The 20,781-nt window shown below is 37.0% G+C and overlaps 2 long non-coding RNA genes across 4 annotated transcripts in view; both read left to right on the top strand.

Annotated features, from left to right (window-relative positions):
- The first annotated feature begins 587 nt into the window (after positions 1 to 587).
- On the top strand, positions 588 to 8,248 carry LOC128082359 (uncharacterized). The gene is made up of 3 exons (XR_008207630.1): positions 588 to 681; positions 3,132 to 3,235; positions 8,164 to 8,248. It is a non-coding gene; the product is annotated as an uncharacterized LOC128082359 (long non-coding RNA).
- A 93-nt stretch (positions 8,249 to 8,341) lies between these two features.
- Positions 8,342 to 20,781, top strand: part of LOC128082357 (uncharacterized) — a 55,720-nt gene continuing 43,280 nt past the window's right edge. For all 3 annotated transcript variants that reach the window (XR_008207627.1, XR_008207628.1, XR_008207626.1), the window contains exons 1-2: positions 8,342 to 8,433; positions 12,246 to 12,363. This is a non-coding gene — a long non-coding RNA (uncharacterized LOC128082357). The remainder of the gene's footprint in view (positions 8,434 to 12,245; positions 12,364 to 20,781) is intronic.

Genomic DNA, 20,781 nt, shown 5'->3' with positions numbered 1-20,781 from the left:
TTTTTTTTTTTTAGAGCTCCTTTTGAACAGTGCAGCAGTGTGAACACTAGGAATTGTAACTGATAGACTGTTTGCAGGAGAACTCATGAAAGTTCTCTTTGTTCACTTCACATCAACCAGGTTTATACGAACCCTCCCCCACCTCAGCCAAACAGGGGAAAGGAAATCCACTTTTAATTATACATTGATGGGAATCACTGTATAGTGAAATTGCATCAAGTGGAGAATGCCCACTTTATACTCCTTTATCTAAGAATCCAAAAGAAGCACTGGTGTAAAAAAAAAAAATGGATATGTAAGCGTAGACTCCCCAGTATATAGCCAGCCCTGACTAATTGAAATCAGTTTGCCAACTCTGCTTCCAGTCCTAGTAAAAAAAAAAAATTAACACTAACAGTGATTAATCCCTTAGTCCTTGATCCTGTCATGTTTTATCTTTGAAACCTTACCAAAAATATTTCCAAAGCTATGTATTTTTAATGGAGGGAGAGTGGAGAGGGGCGGGGGCAGAATTTGCAAGTGTAAGCTATTTTCAAAATTTGAACTGGTGGTATTGATGTCTTTCCTATTTTCTTCCCTCAGACAATACAGTAGACTGGGAAAAAGAGTCCTGAGGGCAAAAAGAAAGAAGATCTACCTGGTGGTGGCAGAACAAAAAGATTATACAACCATGCAAGAAGAGTAAGTAAACAAGAGTAGCATTTTGTGTCATTTTATGCTTTTGCCCAGTGAAAGGAAAAAAAAATTAAATAGTGACTTCTGTTATTATAAATCATTTGAGGTAATATGCTAATAAATATGTAATGTTAATTTTTGTGTGCTTCTTAAAATTAGTATTACAAGATATCATTAATATTGATGACTGTGCAGGATATTCAGTATTATTATCTACTGTTAAAGTTTACTATTGTTCTATTTGCCTTTTGAATCTTTCAGTACAGAAAGGAAATTTTAGTGGTTTTCTCAAATATTTCATCAGGAAATGAATTTTTTTTTTTTAAGAGTTCTTAAAGTTCACTTTTTACTTTCATTGGCTTAGTTGTCCCAGTACATTTAGTAGCTCCAAAAGAAATGCCTCCTTCTTATTTCCATGAGAACTATAACAGATACAAAGGGTACAATGACACTGTTTGATAGAGTAAATTCTCAGCTACAAAACACTATTTTTCAACACAGTCAGCACCATAAACTGTGCACTTCTGCAAGCAATGAAACTGAGCCTGCATGCTGTGCTTGTAAAATTCTTCATGGTCATCTGGAATGTGGCTTGTCTCAGTTGCCACTCACACAACCACCACCACCGCACTGCACTCATATCCACTGTTGGGTCTCCATAAATGTTCAGCAAGTGTTGATGAATATCAGTGGGTGCCATATTTCCCACATGGATATTGGTGGGAAGGTTCAGTCTTTATTGCCATGCTGCCAATATCCACCTCTGACACTGTGGGCCAACGTATTAAAATAGGAGGCGCTACTTTTGGAGCAGCTTTAAGCATCTGTATTTTTTACATTTCAGTAAAAAAAAAAAAAGGACTTGTTAGCACCTGTGAAAGAATGACTATGAATGCCGAAGAAAGACCAGTCTACCTACAAATAGTTTATGATACAACCTGTACAAGCAGCTAACAGTATTGCTAACTAGAGACATAATTAAGCTAGTGACATTTAAGCGGGCTGGGGTGGGAGAAATTTCTCCATGGAATTAAGAGCTATTTTGATGTAGGAAATAAAAGAAGCCAAACGGTGTTGATAATTCCCACTTCAAAGACAAAATACTGATTGCATCAAGGTCAAAGGCAACAGTGCAGTTGTGTCCTGCAGAAACAACAAGGATGTGTTTTGCATTGATGATGGGCCTGTTTGTTAGAAACCCCATCCTAGGCATTATTCCTATGTAGAGCCTGAAAGAACTGACCCACTTTCCGCTGCCAATCCTGGTATACATTCTTCTGCTGCACAATCAAGTCAAGAATGTGTGACTGCATAGTCCTTCTGCAGATTCAGGCAGTATCTGCTTCCAACCCTCTCCTATTTCATCACTGTCCCAGATTTTCTTCCAAGATTCTATTAAAAAAAATAAGTTTATTCCTTCTTAAGCAAAAGAAGAAAAGTATGTGAGTTGCACAGCCAAAAAAGATGAGGAGCTGAATGTAGCAGAGATGAAAAATGATGCTGGCTTAAAATAAATGAAATGAAATGAGTCTGTAAGGAGGATCTAGAATATGTGAGAAACTACAAAACACCCTCATATCTGATAAGACATTCACTGAACTTCATCGCTTTCCTCACCTGCAGTTCTATCAAGTTGTTTGCAGAAGTGTGTAGGGACAAGCTTTTAAAAGGCCTGGGCTTCTTCCTTTTTCTTTTTTCTTTTTACTTATTTATTTGCCAGAGCCAAAAGGTCTCATGAGTTTCCAGTTTGAACATCTAGTCCAAATTCAAATGTGTGACATTGTATAAGCCAGTCCATTAAGGCTTTGCTATACCAGAATGTAACCAGAGCGTGACTTCCTAGAGATGCTTATAGTTTCAAAGAAGGAATAAGAAAGTCAGGAGATGTTTAACAACCAAACACTAATTCTTTTGGATATACTTTTTTTTTCCCATACAAAATAAGGCACCTTGTGATGTATTAGATGAGGCAATTTGGAAAGATTGATTAGTTCCCATGGAAAGAATAAATCTTAACACACAAGATCCCATTCAGAATTCAGGACTGAATCTGAAATGATTCAGGATTGGCAACATGTCATCTTCCAACAAAATGAGCTTTCACTGTGACCAACTACTAGATGACACAGAAACATGGTAATTAATAAGGCTAAAGCAACTATGACAGGAATAAATATTTTTTACATCTGGGTAGGCTGAGCCATGCAAAGGAGCCTCAAGAAATAGTCTACATGGGAGCAACTGATGCACAGCAGGAGTTGCCTGAAAGTGGTACCTCTCTGCCTGCTGTGAGGGAATCATCCAGGGAGAAAAAGAAGGAATAAAACTGGCTTGGGATGAGGGTAAAGGAGACTGCGAGGAGTGGTCTGGGAATAAGAGAGAGGCTAGAATTAAGTTTAAAAAGTAAACGTCGGATTTGATTGTTCTGGTCCGTTTCCTTTATGTGTCCATACTAGATGTTATTTAAGAGAATCCTCAAAGGCCACTCTAAGGATTGCTGCTGAGAATAAAGCGTCTGAGATGGATAATGTTCTTACAACAAAAGAGTTTAAAATAAAAGGTAGGAACGTTTTCTTGTAATAACTTCGTTGTATGGATTCTCTACCTGCTTTCAGTGAAGTTACTCATTCATTTACCCCATCATTCAGCTTAGAACCAGGACTTTCTTTAAAGTTCAGAAAGATGTAGTTCAGCAAGTTTCCTTCTGTGGAGAACTTAGGAGCACTGTTTGAGAGAAAAGCCCTTGAGGCTAACATGCTTTAGTTGGAGTTCTGCTGAACTGAATTTGCACATTAAGTACTGTACCTTGCTCTTGCTCGCTAAAGCATTCCTTGTTTAAGATGATGTGTATCTGTAAATAAAGGAGAGTGAGATACAGTGTCAGGACTTATGCTGTGTCATCTGTGAACAGGCCCTTTAGGCTGCTTGTGATGCCAAGAATTGCTGAGCTGTGGATCTGCAAGCCCTATTGCCATTTCTCAGCAGTTCTGCAACTGATTGAGAAGGCAGCCTCATAACACTAGAAAACTCACCAAGCCACGCTTCTCACAGTTGAATTTTCCACTTCAAGCTTACTTTGGACCCACGGCTAATATAAAACATCTTTAATATATGTAAGATACAAATCCACAAGTTCTTCAGTAATCTTAGATCTCTCTTCAAGAGCATTCTATTCCAAATAATGGAATATTAATAGAGGGGATAGACTTCCACTGATGAGTCAGTTTGATGAAATGTTGCCCAAATGTGTGATCCTCACAAAGGTAAGGATGTGTAATTGGACATTAGACTGATAAATTAAAAATTATGATTAAATGCCTGGTTAATGCCTGTGGGAGCTTAAATAGATAGCCTGGCTACAATCACTTCAGTTTTTACTGCAGTATATCCAGATTTGTGGACATACATAAAGGGGATCAGAATTTGTCCATTTCTGTTTCTATACTCTGCTTGGTTGCATACATCTATTAATGAAAAAGCCTTTGACAGTGATGTGTCTGTTTTCTCAGGAATCTAAACAGCAGTCACAGATCAGGAACCCTGTTTTGAATCTCCCTGTATATTTTTCTTTTCTCCTCAGTTCAGCTATACTCATTTCATTAGTTTGGGTCAGTTAGGTCAGACAGCTTTATAATTATCTCCCAGGACCAAAGCTCAGCTGAACTTTTAGTTTAGAACATTGTATCTCTGCCAGGACCTAGTGGTGTTATCATCTATTTCACTCCAAAATTATGAGGACCAATTCTTCAGTGTTTGTGTGTACTTTGTGTACCTGCCAAGTCCCCTCCTTCCGTTCCTTCAGGTAGTCTCAGAAGTGACTGATTATAAATGCTGATCTGACTCCGTCAGCTTTCAGCAGCACACCTGAGGTTCCCATTTTCTTTCATGGTGAACAGTTTTTCTTTCTTTCTTTGACTTTTTTGAGGAACTGATTCCAAAGATTTTATTCACAGTAGTTAACAGGTGTGAATTGGTGTTTTCTAGCATAAGTGTCTTGCTGGGTAGCCTTTGTTCACTTCCTGCTGCTTCCCTGCTCTATTATGGCAAAACTTACTTTAATAGAAGTTTTTTTAATGGTTTGTACAGTGTGTATTTTTAAAGCGTATTATGGAATAAAAGTGAATACCTATCAGAACAATGTGTTCCTATGAACCTTTAACAATTGGGCAGATCCCTTGATTTCAATGGACACAGTCCAGAACAAGGGACTTGTACCACCTGAGCAGGAGTGCTAGAATCTGGCCCTCAACAGATGCAGTTTTGTTTCCACCAGCATGTGCCAATTAAAATGATTCTGCTGTAATAAAGTATCAGGAGACAGAAAAAGAACCACCGTGAACTGAGGTAATACTGAAGAGTTAGATGCCTTTTCAGTTAACACAGATCCCCTGCTCCATTGGTGATCAATGGCAATAATGACATCCACTTTCCAAGGTAGTGCTGGGCTGCTGAGGGCTGATTCTGAAGCCAGTGGCTGGTGTGAGTTGTTGAGGGATATTCAAAGACCATGTTAGATGGGCGGCAGGAAGATCTGAAGCCAGTGGAGATGTAGAACAGAAATAATAGAAGGTGGGATAAGAATGACACCATTCCCAGAATGTCTGAATTAAGAAGGAAGGCAGGAAATGTTGAACTGTGTTTGAAATACTTTGTCTGCTCAGTACAGTAATTGTACAGCATATCAGTCATTAATGCCTCAAAAATGAATATGAAGAGCTCAAAAATTTAGTTCAGTGGTTCATAATGGTAATTGTTTTAGATGGCGAACAACAAACCTCTGACAAACGCTTTCAAATTTCTCTTTGAACAGAAATATGTAACTGCTAAGTTAGGCCTCCCACTCTTTACACCTCTTTAATGCTTCTTGACATGACTCACCTTAGGGATGTTCCTTCTGATTTCCATAATTAAAGGCAAAATGAAACAGTTACTGGTACTTAAAAAAATTCTTATCTGTGAACATTTAGGGAGAAGAATGCCTGTGCACTTTGGGTACTTTACTTTTATCTGTTTCTCTTTACTATGGTTAACATTGCTTGTTTAAACAAGAACTACAATGCTTGTATTTGCTGACTCCATTTCTGTGCTGGTTGCTGTGGCACAATTTCAAGCTGCTTTCAGTGTTACAGTATTTTCAGGATTTTACTGCTGTAATTACGACATTTGCCCCTCACTGTTCAGTTTATGTCTCTATTTTTTGCTTGAGAGTTGTAATTCTAGGGTTAGATTTTTTCGTACGAGTCCATTTAAAAACTGATAGGAATGGGAGGAATTCAGTATCAAGTAGTACAAGGAAAAAAAAAAAAAGAAAAAAAAAAAAGATTTTGCCAGAGCAAAGAAAAACTGCACACAGAAGTTGAGAAATCTCTTTGCTGCATCACCTATGTGCTACATTACAGCACTTCTACAGTCTTCAACTGTGTTTCCTTTTCTCTCGCAAACTTCCACCTCTGTTAATAGCTCTCAGGCTTATTTTTTCCCATAGATTTTATAACAAACTTGGCAAAACACCTGATGCTGGCAGAGTCCGGAATGAGACCCTGTTAAAAAAAGAGAAGGTTTTTTCTTTTGAAGTAGAGAGCTCTTCAAAACTGAAGCTCTTTGTGAACCTGCAGAGGTTCACTCCCAAAAATAGAGTATCAAATCTAGAAGTAACTTTCTATGGAGTTAGGCACTGGAATTTAGCCAGTGACCAGCAAGATGAAGAGACTTGTAGAAATATTTTGCAGAAATATTTTGAACAAAGAAGCAGTCTTTCTTGAAAGTGAAATATTTTGCAACAGAATCTGCCATTTGTACAGTTTGGCTCATTTATTTCTTCAATTTTCAGTATGGATACAGAAAAAGAGAAGAATATAGTCTGGCATCCCCATCCCACATACAAGCTCAAGCTTGAACGTGTAGAATCATTTTGCCTGGAAATAGACATTTTGACTCTAAGCATTCTCTTAAAAATAGTCATATGGTCGTTTTCAAACAGTTAGAAGAAAAATTAACATTTTGAAAGTTGATGCAAGGTATCTTGTGTCTTCCAGATAGCTCTATTCATGTGTTCTTTAGCTGCCACAAGCAGAACTGTAATTCAGCAATTACCTGCATTTCATTCACATCTTCCTTTCTCTGTTAAATCATGAACTCACGTTTCCACTTTATTAGCATTGGATAAATGGCCAACTATGTCTACAAGCCTTGTAATGTGTAAATTACCCTAGCCAGCTCTAAGAAGGGATATGTGTCCATAAAAGTGAATTACTCACAGATCACAAAGGAAACTGCCTGTTCGAAATTATTTCAGAAGGTCTAATTATCTCCAAAATGTAGGATTGGTTTTGTGCTGTTGAAATTTGTTAATATCCCCCAAAATGCTTTTGGCGTTCTTGTATGCACAGCAGGAAAATCAGTATGGAACAGGAACTAGTTTTTAATAAAACTTGAAAAGCACAGCTTAAGGTCCTTGCTGAGCTATAAGTGCTGCTGAACTATAAACATGAGGTTGTAGGCCTCTCAAGCCTGCATACTGACTTAGGGTATTAACATATGGAAAAGGCACATGAAAAAGCAATTATAGGAAAAATTGGGTTTAGACTATTGGTATTATTAATTAGAAGTGAATAACACTGATTTAAAAATTTGACACTTCAGAAATGGCAAAGCAAAGCAATCTCTAATGTGTCTGGAATTCATATTACCTGTCCAAGCAATTTTCTTTCTTCTTCTGTAAGTGCACAGTATTGTTCATTTCAATGAGATATTACAGACAGACACTAGACACTCAATTCCCCCTTCTTCAGACAACTGGGATTTAAATATCCATTCAGTTCGGTAAATGATACGTCTATCACAAAACTCCTTTTTAACTCTATGTCTACAGTTGAAAACATATGGCTGATATATAATTAATAGGCATTTTACATCCTTCTGAAGAGCAGAAATGTGTACTTTTTTTTAATTTGTGATACAGACAGTGGGTGACTGGCACTGAATGTATGTAAAAATGATAGCTCTACATGAGGGAGGAAAAAAGATCTTTTACAAGAGGGTTAGATCAAAGACAATGAAGTTGGTAACATACTGAATATTATTATCTACTTCTGTCTTATATTAAGACTGAGTAGGTTTCTCCATCAATAGAAAATGTTTCTTTGTTATCCACATATCTGATTTGATTTCATTTTTCTTGAATTACGTTTCAGTACGAACACTAGGTGTGTGCTGAGAGTGGTTTGTACAGAAGAAATAGCGATCTGGAGGATTGTGACCTGCATGTTGTATTGGGCAGGCGTGTTAAACCCAGTTGATGTTTTTCTTCATCTTCAGTATCTGTACAAGGGGTGCAACAGAGTTTGCTGAATGTCCTGAATGGAATTTCTGGCGTTCAATGCTGAAAATATAAATGGAGCATTGAAGTAGCGTAAATTCACAACAGAAAAGTTAAAGTCTTAGATCAGTATTTAGTATTAACAATATCAGAATATCCTTTTCTTCCAGGTTCAGTCTTGCAAGATGTGAATATAAGAAGCTATTTTCAACTGAAAAGTCCATGGAAGAGATTTCGGAACAAAGAGGAGAAAATACATGGTTTAGTAGGAGCTATTGGGAATAGGTGAACGGTTGGACTGGGTGATCTTTTAGGTCTTTTCCAACCTTGGTGATTCTATGATTCTATGAAAATCAACAGGATCTAATTGTGAGGAGCAGATGATACATCTCCAGGTGGAACTCAAATGTGAAATTGCAGAAGTTTGTCTTTGGTACCAAGTAAGTAAGTATTAATGCAGTTTTGATGAGAATAAATACAATTTTCTAGGAGCTCAAAGAACAACATAAGTTAAGATTGTGTGATCAAGGTACTACATCTGCATTTCCAAAAAGCCATATAAAGTATCCCTCACTCAAAAGGTTTTTAAGTGATTAAGTTCTTAATAAGTAAATAAAAGAAAATGAGTTGTGTTAATGCCTGAATAAAAGTAGGAGACAGGGGTAGGAAAAAAGTAACTATTTTCACAAAGAAGAGGTTGCTAATGGAATCATAGAGACTGTATTATGTATAAATGTATAAATACATTTTATAAAGGGTGGAGGATGATTCAGATGGTGTCACTGTTTGCAGATGGTATAAAAGTATTCAATATTAATAGATCTATGGGAGGCTGTTAAGGATTGGATAGGATTTTGGTGACAAAGTGATGATATAGGACATTCAGGATATGTTTCTGTTACTTGCAGATAGGTATCTAGAGTCATTTTAGGGACTCTCTGGCATATCCATACAAGAATTTGATATATCCACATGAGACTAGCAGAGGTAAGGCATTATGTTTACTCTGATGCAACTTTAAGTGCCTGAAACTGAAAACTGAACCTCATCTTTAATGCTCAGTAATGTATCCCGGTACAGAGAAAAATAACTTTAACCCTATGAAAAAAATGTCTTCCAAAATGTTTAGGTAAGTGGTCTTGGAGTCTATACAAATGATTCTCTGAAAACATCAGTACTGGTCAAAATTGCAAATTAGTAAGCATTATTAGCAAAGAGAAAAAGGGGAAGAAATCCAAAGGACTCTGCTTCTGCATAAACCTGTATAATGGCAACGTTAAGGGCACTGTGTCTGGTATTGATTGCTCCATCTCCAAGAACATACAGGAAAACTGGGAAAGGATTTCAAGGACGACAGAAAGAATGAGTTTAGGTAGTTGAAGACTCTTAACCTTGCAAATTTCATGTCAGAAGAGAGATAGGGGACAAAACTACAAAAACATGAATAATACCAGAATGTGAACTGGGAACAGTCACTCACAGTGCAAGATGCAGAGCACCCAAACCAAAGGAGCCTTTTAGGTTTAAAATGGAGAAAATGCTATCGTTTGTGGATTTCAGTTCTCCAAGAAACTGTACAACTTAGATGAGCAGGAGGCATCATGGAGTTTACTAAGTTTCTAAGTCAGTAATAACCAGAGCGTGGGAGGAGGAAGTGTAGAAAAAAATCTTTCTGCACATCACTGTCTCTGCTTTCCTCTACCAATCACCAGTGCTGGAGCCAAGAAACAGAGCTATGGAAAATTTGGCTTAGCCAGCATGACAGCTTCTGTGCTTGATCCCTCCCCTTGATCTGTAGTGCACTTAAGAACCTGCAGTAAGTGTGCAGGGTCTTTCCTTTCACATATACACAGATGAAAGCCAAGAATAATATTAAAAAGATCATGTGCTTAGAGAAAGATAAGAGCCCTTCAGGAGTCTCCCCTCAAAAAATTTCGTTGGCTCATATTTGGCTATATTAATTTTGAAACAGAACATAACGTTGTATGACTTAAACTGATAGTTCTGACTGTATACAAGCATAGAATCATCAGTGAGTTAGAGATACCATTGGAAGATGAGGGCTTTTCATCAGTGAAAGAAATCTTATACAACCGTTCAGGACAGCAGCTATATAAAGGAAACTATCAATGTATGAGTGCATACTGTATTCAAATTGCAGAAATTAATTAAGAAGATAAGGATTATGCTACTGTGGGGAGAGAGGGGAAAAGAAAAAAAAAATTCAAAAAGCCAAAATCTTCATGGATTTTAATGACCAGCAGTACTCGATGTTGATGTAATAGCTCCTGTTTCTGGTTGGTTCAGTAAAAATGTTTTAAATTTGCAGACATTGTGCATGCATTTATGTATTTATGCAATTACTTTTTATATATTATTTTATATTATAAACTTAATTATACATATTATCTCAATATATCTTCTGCTAATGGAGAATATGTTCTGTACATATGCATAGCTCTATTTGGAAAAAAAAAAAAAAGTCTTTTTCATATTTCTTTTGTGTATTTTTATATAGAGCATATAATTTTTTTCTTATTTTGCCTAGCCTGAGCAAGGGCAAGATGAGTCAAAGACGTAACTGATATCCTTGTGATAGTGTTTGAATCCCCACAGCATTGAAGCTTGACATCCCTCCCTAACAGGTCATACTGCTGCACCAAAAATACTGCCACTGCAGCAGCCTTGCCTGCTGACAGTCCCTTTGCCATTTTTGGCACTCGGGCTTTGGAGTGTTACTGTGTGAAAGCTAGGAGAAAGGAAGGGTATAATGGCTAGCAATATGCAACAAGTGTGTGGGTGAAAATGAATGATTTGGTATCACAAGGATGGCAGAGGAGTCCCTATTGGAAAACTGGTAAGGAGCACCGACGCTGCAATTAAGTAGGCAGAGGAGTCCCTACAATATATGTTAAAACCTAATATCTGTTTCCCTTTTGTGAAAGACTTTGCCTCGCCTAGACAAGAAAATGAATGTCACTAACAGGAAGCCCAGTTACTTCTCACTCAAATAACATCTTTATCAGGCAATTACTAAACCAACACGGTGATGTATCTCCAGCCAGGACGACTAATGTGTGGGACTGTATATCTTATGTCTCAGGTAAATTACTGCCTCAGACATTTTACAAGAAATAATAAATGCTCAGTAAGGAATAGTGGTAGGGGGAAGAAGGCCAGCAATAAAAAGGTACACTTTGGTACTTCATAAGGATTAACAATTCAGAGAACTGGAAAAAGTCAAAGCAGAATTAGGCATAGCAAACCAAATTAAACTGATGGCAGAAGCTTTTTCAGTCATATTGGGAGGGAAATGCACAAGAGAATCACTATGCATTGAGGATAGAGTAGAAATTCAGATAATCTAGACGTGACTCAAAAAATTAAATGAAGACTTTAAGAATAATTTAAAAAAAAACTCAAAATGGGAAAAATGAGATTGAGTGGAACATGAGTTTATTTTTAAAAAATCATGAAGATAAACTTGTTGTCTTACTCTTTTATTTTAATGACATCTTGATTTTTGAGATAATGCAAATGTGTTAGTTTCAACCTGTCTGTTTTTTAGTCAAGTGTTGGGTACATTACTACATGGGGAATTATTAGTTAAATTAGAAAAGATAAGGACAAGTATCAGGACTGCAATATAAGTAAGGAAGTGTCTGAAAAGGAGATGAGAGTGAGTTAAGTTGAAAGGATTTTTTTCTCTCTCTGGAGAAAAGTTACCAGTGGAGTTCCTTTAGGATTGGTCTGGGGATTAATTTTATTTAATATTTTCCTTAATGACCTAGGCAGAAGAAGTAGGAGTGTACTAATTAATTTGCTGATGATACAAAACTGGGAGATGTCACGAATACAGAGGAGGATTGGAATATTATACAGGAAGAATTAAATGACCTTGAAGTCTGGGGTAATAGAAATGGGATGGAATTTAAGGTCATGCTCTGCAAGGTCATGCACTTCGAGACTAATGAAAAGTATCTGCTATGAACTGTAGACTCATCAGTGGGAAATGGCAGAGGAAAACCACCTAGTTCTAACAGTCAATCATAGAATTACTATGAACTAACAGTGCACTTAGACCACAGAAAGGGAAAATGCAATTTAAAGATATATCGAGGAATATATTTTTAATGGAGCAAATGGAGTATTCACACCATTGATCAAGATGCTTGTTAGACATCACCTTGAATTCTGATTATCTGTGTCTGCAGTACAAATATATATTTTTTTGTTTTATTTTTTAAAACAGGTGCAAAGAGTGAGTAATGTGGTGATCAGAGGAAAGGCTGACTGTCTGGAAAGAAGCTGGGCCCAGTAAAACAGAGGTTGAGAGAGGACACAGTGGCTATCTATAAATATATTATGAGGTAAACCCCTGGGAGAAAGAAAAGCTCATGAAATTAAACGATAATTTTGACATGAGAACAAATGGGCATAAATTGGCTATGAATATATTTGGACAAGAAGTGTACAGGAGGTTTCTAGACACCAGAGCCATCAGTATAGGAGTGTGGGAGTAAACACAGAACTGGAAAGATTTTTTAGCTGGGCTCATGCCATATAATTCATGCGCTGGCATGTTCTTGAACTTCTGGTCAGGTCTGTGCCCTGTTTTTCAGGCAGTCTTGCTCTATAGACCCTTCCTTGGTTTACTACAATTTCTAGCAAATTTTTCATTGTACTTGTGGATATATTTTATAACATTATCCCCTTGATACAATACCAATGCTACACAATATATTTAGTTTGTCTATTCTCTTCTCAAGCAGCAATGACCAGAACAATGGGATGAAAAAGAAATAAAACTGCCATGTTTCTTTATATCAAATGTGTTATATAACAGCAAAAATTTTAATTAATAATTAGGTAATACACAAACACCTTGAGTGACATCCACTCAGAAAATACATCCAGAAGTAAAAACAAATTCACTGAAAGACAGACTGATTTATTTTTAATATTTTTTTCTTTCCATTCAGTATATTTCTACAAACTTTTCATGTTTCTTCACTACCAAACAATTGTAATGATGGCCCATCATGATTGCTACTAAATTCTTATGTTCATCTGTTTCTTCTCAGACAAGAATTGCACTTGCAATAATGATAGGATTGTCTGTTTGTTTGTTTTGTGTGGACTACAAACTTTGATATTTTATAACAAAAAACTCTTTTTTTTTTCCTCAAAATATAAATATTCTCTTTTCTTAAGCAGACCACAATTGTTAGGTTATAAATCTGCAGTTTTATGTCATTGCTTTCAACAAGAACAATGTGGGAAGGAGGAGGAGGGGGGTTAGAACTCAGTTTTCTCTCTGTTGAATGACATGGCTTAATCATAATGAATGGAAATAGTCCCAAGGTTATGTACTGTATTTGTGCTGTAAAATCAAAACAGTCATATTGTGCCTTTAATGCTGTCTCAAATGGATATTCTCATTATTGCGTTCTGAGAAATGCTCTACCTAGTATGTCTCAAATCTCATTCTAATCATTACAAATTAACAATACAGAGGTTGAAAAGCAGCAGCAGCATACTCTGATACCAAGTAAATAATGACAACCTTGTGCATCCCAGGAGAAGGGCCTCGCTTTCCAATAAACCAGTAATTTGAGCAGGTTTCTAACTATCTGATTGAAGTGTTACAACTATTAAAAGTTCAAGATATCTGCATCTAACTATTACTGCATCTAACAGATATTGAATTACAATACTTACTCTGTGCAACCAGCAGCTTATTCTTTTTGTCATGTGCTGTTGTGTTGTGTTTCATCAACTTCAGAGACAATGATGCAAAATAATGCAATGTGACACCATGAAATACAATAAGAGGTGACATAACACATTAGAAATTTAAAGAATGAAAAGCTTCGGTCAATTCAGGAAACAGGAACCCTGTCCAAATTTATTGTGACAAGTAAGAACAGTGCAAACACTGAACACTGTTCTCAAACCAGAGGGCACCATTGTTTTCTGACCACCCAAATTGCTCGCAGATACTGCCGTCATCTTTATTTTTAGTTTGATTTAATATGCGCGGGGCTGGGAGCTTTCTCAGTTTGGGTTGTGATTTTGTTGTTTTGGGGTTTTCTTCTCCCCTTCGCCCAGTCTGGCATTAGTATTGAAATATGTAAATTGGCATCCAAATGGCTTGGAGTGATTGTCAGCAACTTTCCATTCCAAACAAACCCCTTTCTTGACATTTCACAGGGATGCATTGCTAACATGCTTCCAAGGATTTTGTAAAAATCCAATTCTCTGAACAGAGGCTCAAAATAGGTGAACAAAAAAGCATCTGTGTTAGCAGAAAAGAAGCATTTTCAGTCCATATCTATGGTATGCTAATTGAAATTGTAGAAACAGGCTGCTTTCCTGTAGAGTACTAAAATGAATTGGAATATGAAACAAGTCTCTTAAATCTGACTACTCTAGACTTTTCTTCCTCACATTTTCACTGTCTTCTGTTCATATCTGTCGGATGATATTTAGGTCTGCATTAATGGATTAAAGGCCACATTGATCTCAGTTGGAAAATATGAGTTGCTGTTGCTGATCACCCTATGATATTGCCAAAGCCTTCTCCTTTGCTAGTAAAGTCAAATTCTATTGAAGTCTATCCCAAATAGTCATCTGTATAAACAATGATATTGTGATTCTAAACTTCAAGCACATTTTCTGACCAGCTGTACTAACCATTTTTATGTATGTTTCATTTAAGGGCAGCAATACCATGCCGTGAAGTCAGACAATGAAGAGATTAAATCTATTTTTGTAAAGCCATTTTAGGGCCTAGATGGTTCATTTGATCAGACTCTGGACTTTCATCACAGGGAAAAGCAGTTCATATCTGGCCTTGGCTGTTGTGTTCAGAAGTAAACTTCATGGGATGCTTGTAAAATGAGTACAGAGGTTCTTGGTTTACTTGTCAGCAAAGTGCAGAAGAATAGGGAGCTGCCAGATGAAGGTGAAAATTAAGTCTCCTGAAAAGGATTATTAAAAGTGCAAAGCTCATAGAGCACCTAGCTAAATGAATAACAGACAGGTGACTGCTAAATATCCCACATCTTCCCCAGCAAGTCAAACATTAAGTAGTACAGCAAATCCTTCTAAATCAGTAAGTGCAATAAAAATCTCTGTGGTGATTTATTTTTTGTGCACTAAAGGATAAAATCCAGTGTTCACTGAAATGAATGAAGAAATAAATGAATTAAATGAATGCACTCGTGCTACTACTGCCAATTAAAAGAAATAAAATAATTCTGGGACAGATCCTTAGATGAATTACACCTCCGATTAGCTCTGGTAGATGAGTTTAGTGATAAGTCAGATAGTAATGTGCAGTATTATTTTCCAAAGCTGAAAGTGTCATTAACTGAGTTTGTTAACTAATTAATTAATTATTGGTCTGAAAAAAAAAATAGATTCACCTACTTTTTAACATGAATTAGGATCTAAATGGGTACAGTTATTAGAGGAAAAATGAGATCTGAAGTGAACGTAAGGCTGCTTAGATTTCTCAGTCATCGCCCATGAAATTCTGATGTGATTTAAAGCCAACTTTTAATGTATTTGGATAACTAGCCACTTTTAGAATTCTTTTAAAATGTGGCCTGTAAGTGTTATTGGCTATTTAATTACAATCATATGATCACGATACCAAATTTTCAGTACAGCCAGGGAAACATTTCAGAGAACAGTTTCCAAGTTTCCATGTAGTCAAAGGGCAACTTAATTTGTGTTTTCAAAATCTGATTAGAATGCAGATTTTTTTCCTCTTTATAATTCAGTGAATATTACGAGCTTAGCAAGTTAGAACTGAGTAGCAAAAATCGATAGGCTTTCCATGAGTTAATTGCTAGATGATTCATTAAAAATAATATTTCCTTTAAAAATGCAATAACTTAGTTTGTAGTTTTATGGAGTAGCCAAATTATTGTCAGCCAGTGAGATTCTTTATATACCGATAGAGTCCTTTCTATAAAAACATACACAAGGAACTCCATATAGGTAAAATGTAAAATGTGTAATGTATACTCAGCTTTAGCTGGTGACTGAAGAAGGCTTCAACTGGTTTCTGGGGCTGTATCTTTAAACACACCCTACAGCATGTGTGCAGACGCCACGAAGAAACCTCTGCTGTACCTGTGCACTGCTTGTTCCATGCTCATCACAGCAGAGGAACAAAGAGCAATTTGCAACTGGCATGGACTACTGCTTATATATTGTAATTTATGAATTCTACAGTGAGTAAAACGGCTATGTATTCCCTATTCTTGCTGATTCCAAGTGCAAGTTCCTTTGTAATACCCTGCCAGTTGAATGAAAATGATGGTTTGGGGGAGGAGGAGATATGCCCGTTTATTCCTTGGTTTCTCAGCTACAGCTGCCAAGAAGAGAACAAATTGTAGTGGTGTGTTCTGCGATATGGACATGTGCCCAGTGAATCTGGATAAGCCCACTAACCATGTTCTGTTTAAGTCACCAGACAGCCATCAGATGGCAATGACTTTCAGTCACCAATGACCTGTCCACATTTGAACCTGTGGCCCAGAGGTGGAAGGTTTTGTGTAACTCAGTGCTTCCCTGAGCTCGCCAGTTCACGCTTTGATAAATGCAGTCAGAAAGAAACAAAAATATTCTCTAGACAATACTGGCTATATGCAGACTCTTGAATCAGTTTTTCCACTGGTTTCTGCAGCTATATTTGTGCCATAAGCACAAATATAACTTCAAGTACAGCCAGTATTGAAATGATTTACACCAGCTGTTGGTAGAAACTATTGAAATATACACAGGTTGATGGATGGCTGGATCGATAGATTGCTCTTTTCCATTGAGTACATTCTAACCATTGGCTTTTGGAAGAAGTTGTCTTGCAATTTGTAAGACCCATTAGATGACAGAGCTGGCTGTTGCCTAGGGTGGAGGATTGGTTTCTTAGTACTTGCCTGTGCAAGATTTAGAACAAGAGCAGGAAAGGTGTATGAGTTGTATTGGATTTTGAAGTGAAATGAGAAGTACTGTCTGCATATGCACCAAAATAAATATGGATGACTTGTTCTGAAGGCAGCAAAAATCCTGATAAAAGAGCTTATCTGGTCCACGAAGTTAAACACTACTTTTATGAGTGTTATTTTGGCATATTCATGTATTTTTAGTATCAGCTTGAAATCATAAAGTGATTGTGAAATAAGTTGCCAATATTTCAAGCAATGCTAATGTTGCTAATTTTTAGGAATACCTTTTAAATTCAGATTCAAAGAATTGAGTATTTTTTTTCCTCTTATCCATTCAAACTTCCAAACAGGAAATCAGATGTTAGGAAACTGAGCTGCTTCTTTTCCAGACTGAACAGCCAGGAGATCTGAGAAAGCAATGTGCAACCCCTTGCACTTCTCAAAGTATCACTGTAATGTGTATAGCAGTGTAATGTGTATTGCCCACAAAGGCAAACAACCTCTTGACCTCACACTTTCGTTGACTGCTAAAAGGTTATATGCTGCTGAGGCTGTAATTTGCCATATCACTGATTCATATGTGCATCGTGCAAGGCAAAGTTACTCAACAGGGGAAGAATAAAAAATAAAAATAAAAATTCTAATTTGGGAAAATATCCACCCTATTTTTTAATTCTTTTTGTGTTGAAATCCTCAGTTAGAACTCAGTGTTGGGAACTGAGAGTTTGATCAAAAATACTTTAAATCCATGTTGTGTTATTTTGTGTTCACAGGGTGGTTTTTAAGCATTTAAGCTTTTCACGTTCTCATGTGAGTGCCTTGGTATATACAAATAAAGGCAAAATAAAAATCAGATAATAACTGATCTTTGCCGTAGTGTCCAGATTAAGAACCATGTTCTGTGCAGAAGTGATGGGCATGTAAGCCCTTCATATCAGGAGATCTGTCTGGCACTCATCAGGCAGTGTTACTTGATCACAGCTGGATAAAAATGCACACCCAGGGCAAATCTGTAAACACCAGCTTAATCTGCATGGGAAAAGTTACTGTCATCTCCTCCGACAGAAAAAGCCTCCAGGACACATTCCAGCAGTAACAGTCACCAGTTTGTTACAAATGTTGTCAGATTTAGACACAAAACCATTATAGATGTCAAAAAGCTACAGCTGGAAAAATAAATATATTGCTGTTTAGGTATTTTATTAAAAAAAAAAAAAAAAAAAAAAAAAAGAGGAAAGTTGGTAGTTTTATCAGTGTGACCAAAAGAGCTTATAAGGAGAGGAGGTGGATATCTTATCATATGGTCCTAGCTAACAAGCTGTGGTTTAGACTGTGTTTCACAATTCTCTAACAAAGCTTCTTCTTCATATATCAAAAGACCTTAAAGAGATTTTTCTTTTGGCAAAGGGCTGTAATTTGGATAACATTTTGCAGGAATCTTCTGCCAGTACCTACTTTTGGCTTCTTTTGCCTCTGTCAATGGTCATATATGCAATTGCAAGACCAGAGCCCATTACACTTGTAATCAGCCCTGGAAAACACCCTGAATCACTTAATCATCAGAATAGCTATAAAATAATGGGGAAAAAAAGGCTTTAATCAACTCTAGATGGTTTATCTAAAATAATGTAGTTACAGATTCATATCGTGCTTGTCTTTTTCAAGCAGATATTCCCATTTTCTTCATAGAGGTTGGGCGCATGTGCAAAAAAAAGCAAGGCTCTGGGACTGATTCTTCTATCCAGGACTGGCAATGGGGAACTTCAATTTAAATTTAACGTGAGCTGGATCAGAGTCCCCAAAGTGAAAATCCTAATGCAATAAATTCCCTTTCCAGCCTTGTATCTTCTCTTTTAGCCGCCCATGCCCACACTCATGCATAACAGAGACGCAGAATTGCTGGTTTCTGCAATGTGTTAAATAGGAGGAAGGGGAACATTCAGAAGAAAACTAGGTGTTTGGGGCTTTCTTCAACCCAAGATTAATGTCAAGAGATTTTTCTTAGCATTAGTGTCAGTGCTAGCCAGAAAAAATGATCCCATTAAAGGGCCCCTCATGAATAATTCATGAGCCCCAATTTAGTGTTAGTACCGAGGGTGAGAAATAAACAGGTGATAGAGTTTGTAGAGAAACCGTTGTACTTCGTATGGTATTTTGGTGTTATTAATACTGGGGTTTTTTACATCTGTATGTGTCTTGGGGGGTGGGGGAGAGGAAGCATGATATGATTTTAAAGCTGTTCGGCTTTGAATCAAAGATCTATGTGGTCTGTATTTCCAAATCATTAGTGATGAGCTATTCCTCCTAAGTGCATTAAAGTAGAAAGCTTCATGGACGTGCCAGTAATTTAGGGGCTGTGTTTGGCAACAGGATTCCTCACTTCTTTGCTGTGCTCTTCTAAGTCCATTGTGAGTATAAAAGAATAGTTACTGAATGCAGCAATTAAGGGAGTTTTTTGCTCCTCAAATTAAAAGTTACATTTTTGCAATAATTGCAGTAGTTGAATAATTTATGTCCATTTAAATGGAACAGCACTTAGCACTGATGTTTACTGAAAACCCTTTTGTGTTTAATGTAAAAAGGTGACAACAAAAGTGGTACAGGAGAAGGCCTGTGAGTATGAGATTATTACTGTGCCTATGCAAATTGTCAGACTTCAAACTGCAATTGATTTCTTTAAATTATAGCACTAGTAGGTGTATTCCAGACAAATGAGAGTTGCTGGAGATGATGCTGGGGCCGGCTGAGTCACTGTCAGCACAGTAACAGAAAGCTCCTAGTAAGGCTGCAGTAAGGAGCCCTCAACTTCAGCCTGCTCAACATGCGCTAAGAAAACCAAAAAGAGAAGAGGTGCACAAAGCTAAAGATATGTAGGTGAGTGAATTCTGTGTAGTTTCCCTTGTAAGACTAGGCATAATTAATATCTTTGTGCCTATGTTGTGCCATTTCTCTGTCCCTTTCCTTCTGAGAAAGCTAATCATGGGGAATTGGCTATCAGCCATTCAGTGGTTTTGTTTTATGCTATATATTTTGCAGCTCTCACTTCCAGTTAGAAATACCAATAGAAAGAGGAACTTTAAATTCCTGATATTTCTGAACTTTAAATTCTGATACTCCTGATATAAAATGAGAGACAGCTTATTATGTGTTTGCTGGGCCTGTGAACATGATTGTTTCCATCTCTCCATACCCATGTTTGCATCCAGCCATAGGGGTATTATTCTGAATTGCTTTGATATAATTCTGTTGCTACTTCCAAGTTGCAAGGAAAACAAGTGAGTTCAGCATCAGGCCTCCCGGGTTTATTCTGATAAATATTTACTGAAGATTGAATTCTACCAAAATGCCACTAGAATTTTACTCTAAATAAAAATTATGTCGTTGGACTTGTGGCCTCTATTGCCAAGATCTGTGAGCTGTCAATCCCAGATGCTCATTCCCATGCAGTGGCTACAGTCTGCATGGTTGAGCTGGTTTAATCCAAAACTAGGATGTCTCCACCAGTGAGTGATTGGCCTAGAGGCATGAAGTGACAGGACAGTACTTCAAAATTAATTTACTTAAGTGATGTTGCTGGTCTTTCTAGAGTGGTCACCTCTGTGGGACATTGGTTTTATAAGCTAAATGCACATTTCTCAGTGTATAATAATCACTATCCCCTTAAGCCCCATACGGTGACATAAATCCACTTTAAAAAAATTCTATACTGACATGTCCGTGCATGTGATGGTTCAAGTTCCTATTGTAAATACACTGCCAACTCTTCAAATTTCTGTTCTCTAAAACAATACCATTATAACCAATAATTTTAGTTAAATTAGTATTTTT

This window comes from Tympanuchus pallidicinctus, unplaced genomic scaffold (genome assembly GCF_026119805.1).
Source record: "Tympanuchus pallidicinctus isolate F22 unplaced genomic scaffold, pur_lepc_1.0 scaffold22, whole genome shotgun sequence".
Taxonomy (NCBI): Eukaryota; Metazoa; Chordata; class Aves; order Galliformes; family Phasianidae; genus Tympanuchus; species Tympanuchus pallidicinctus.
Note: the sequence above shows the minus strand (reverse complement) of the source record. Positions and strands in the feature narration are given on the sequence as shown.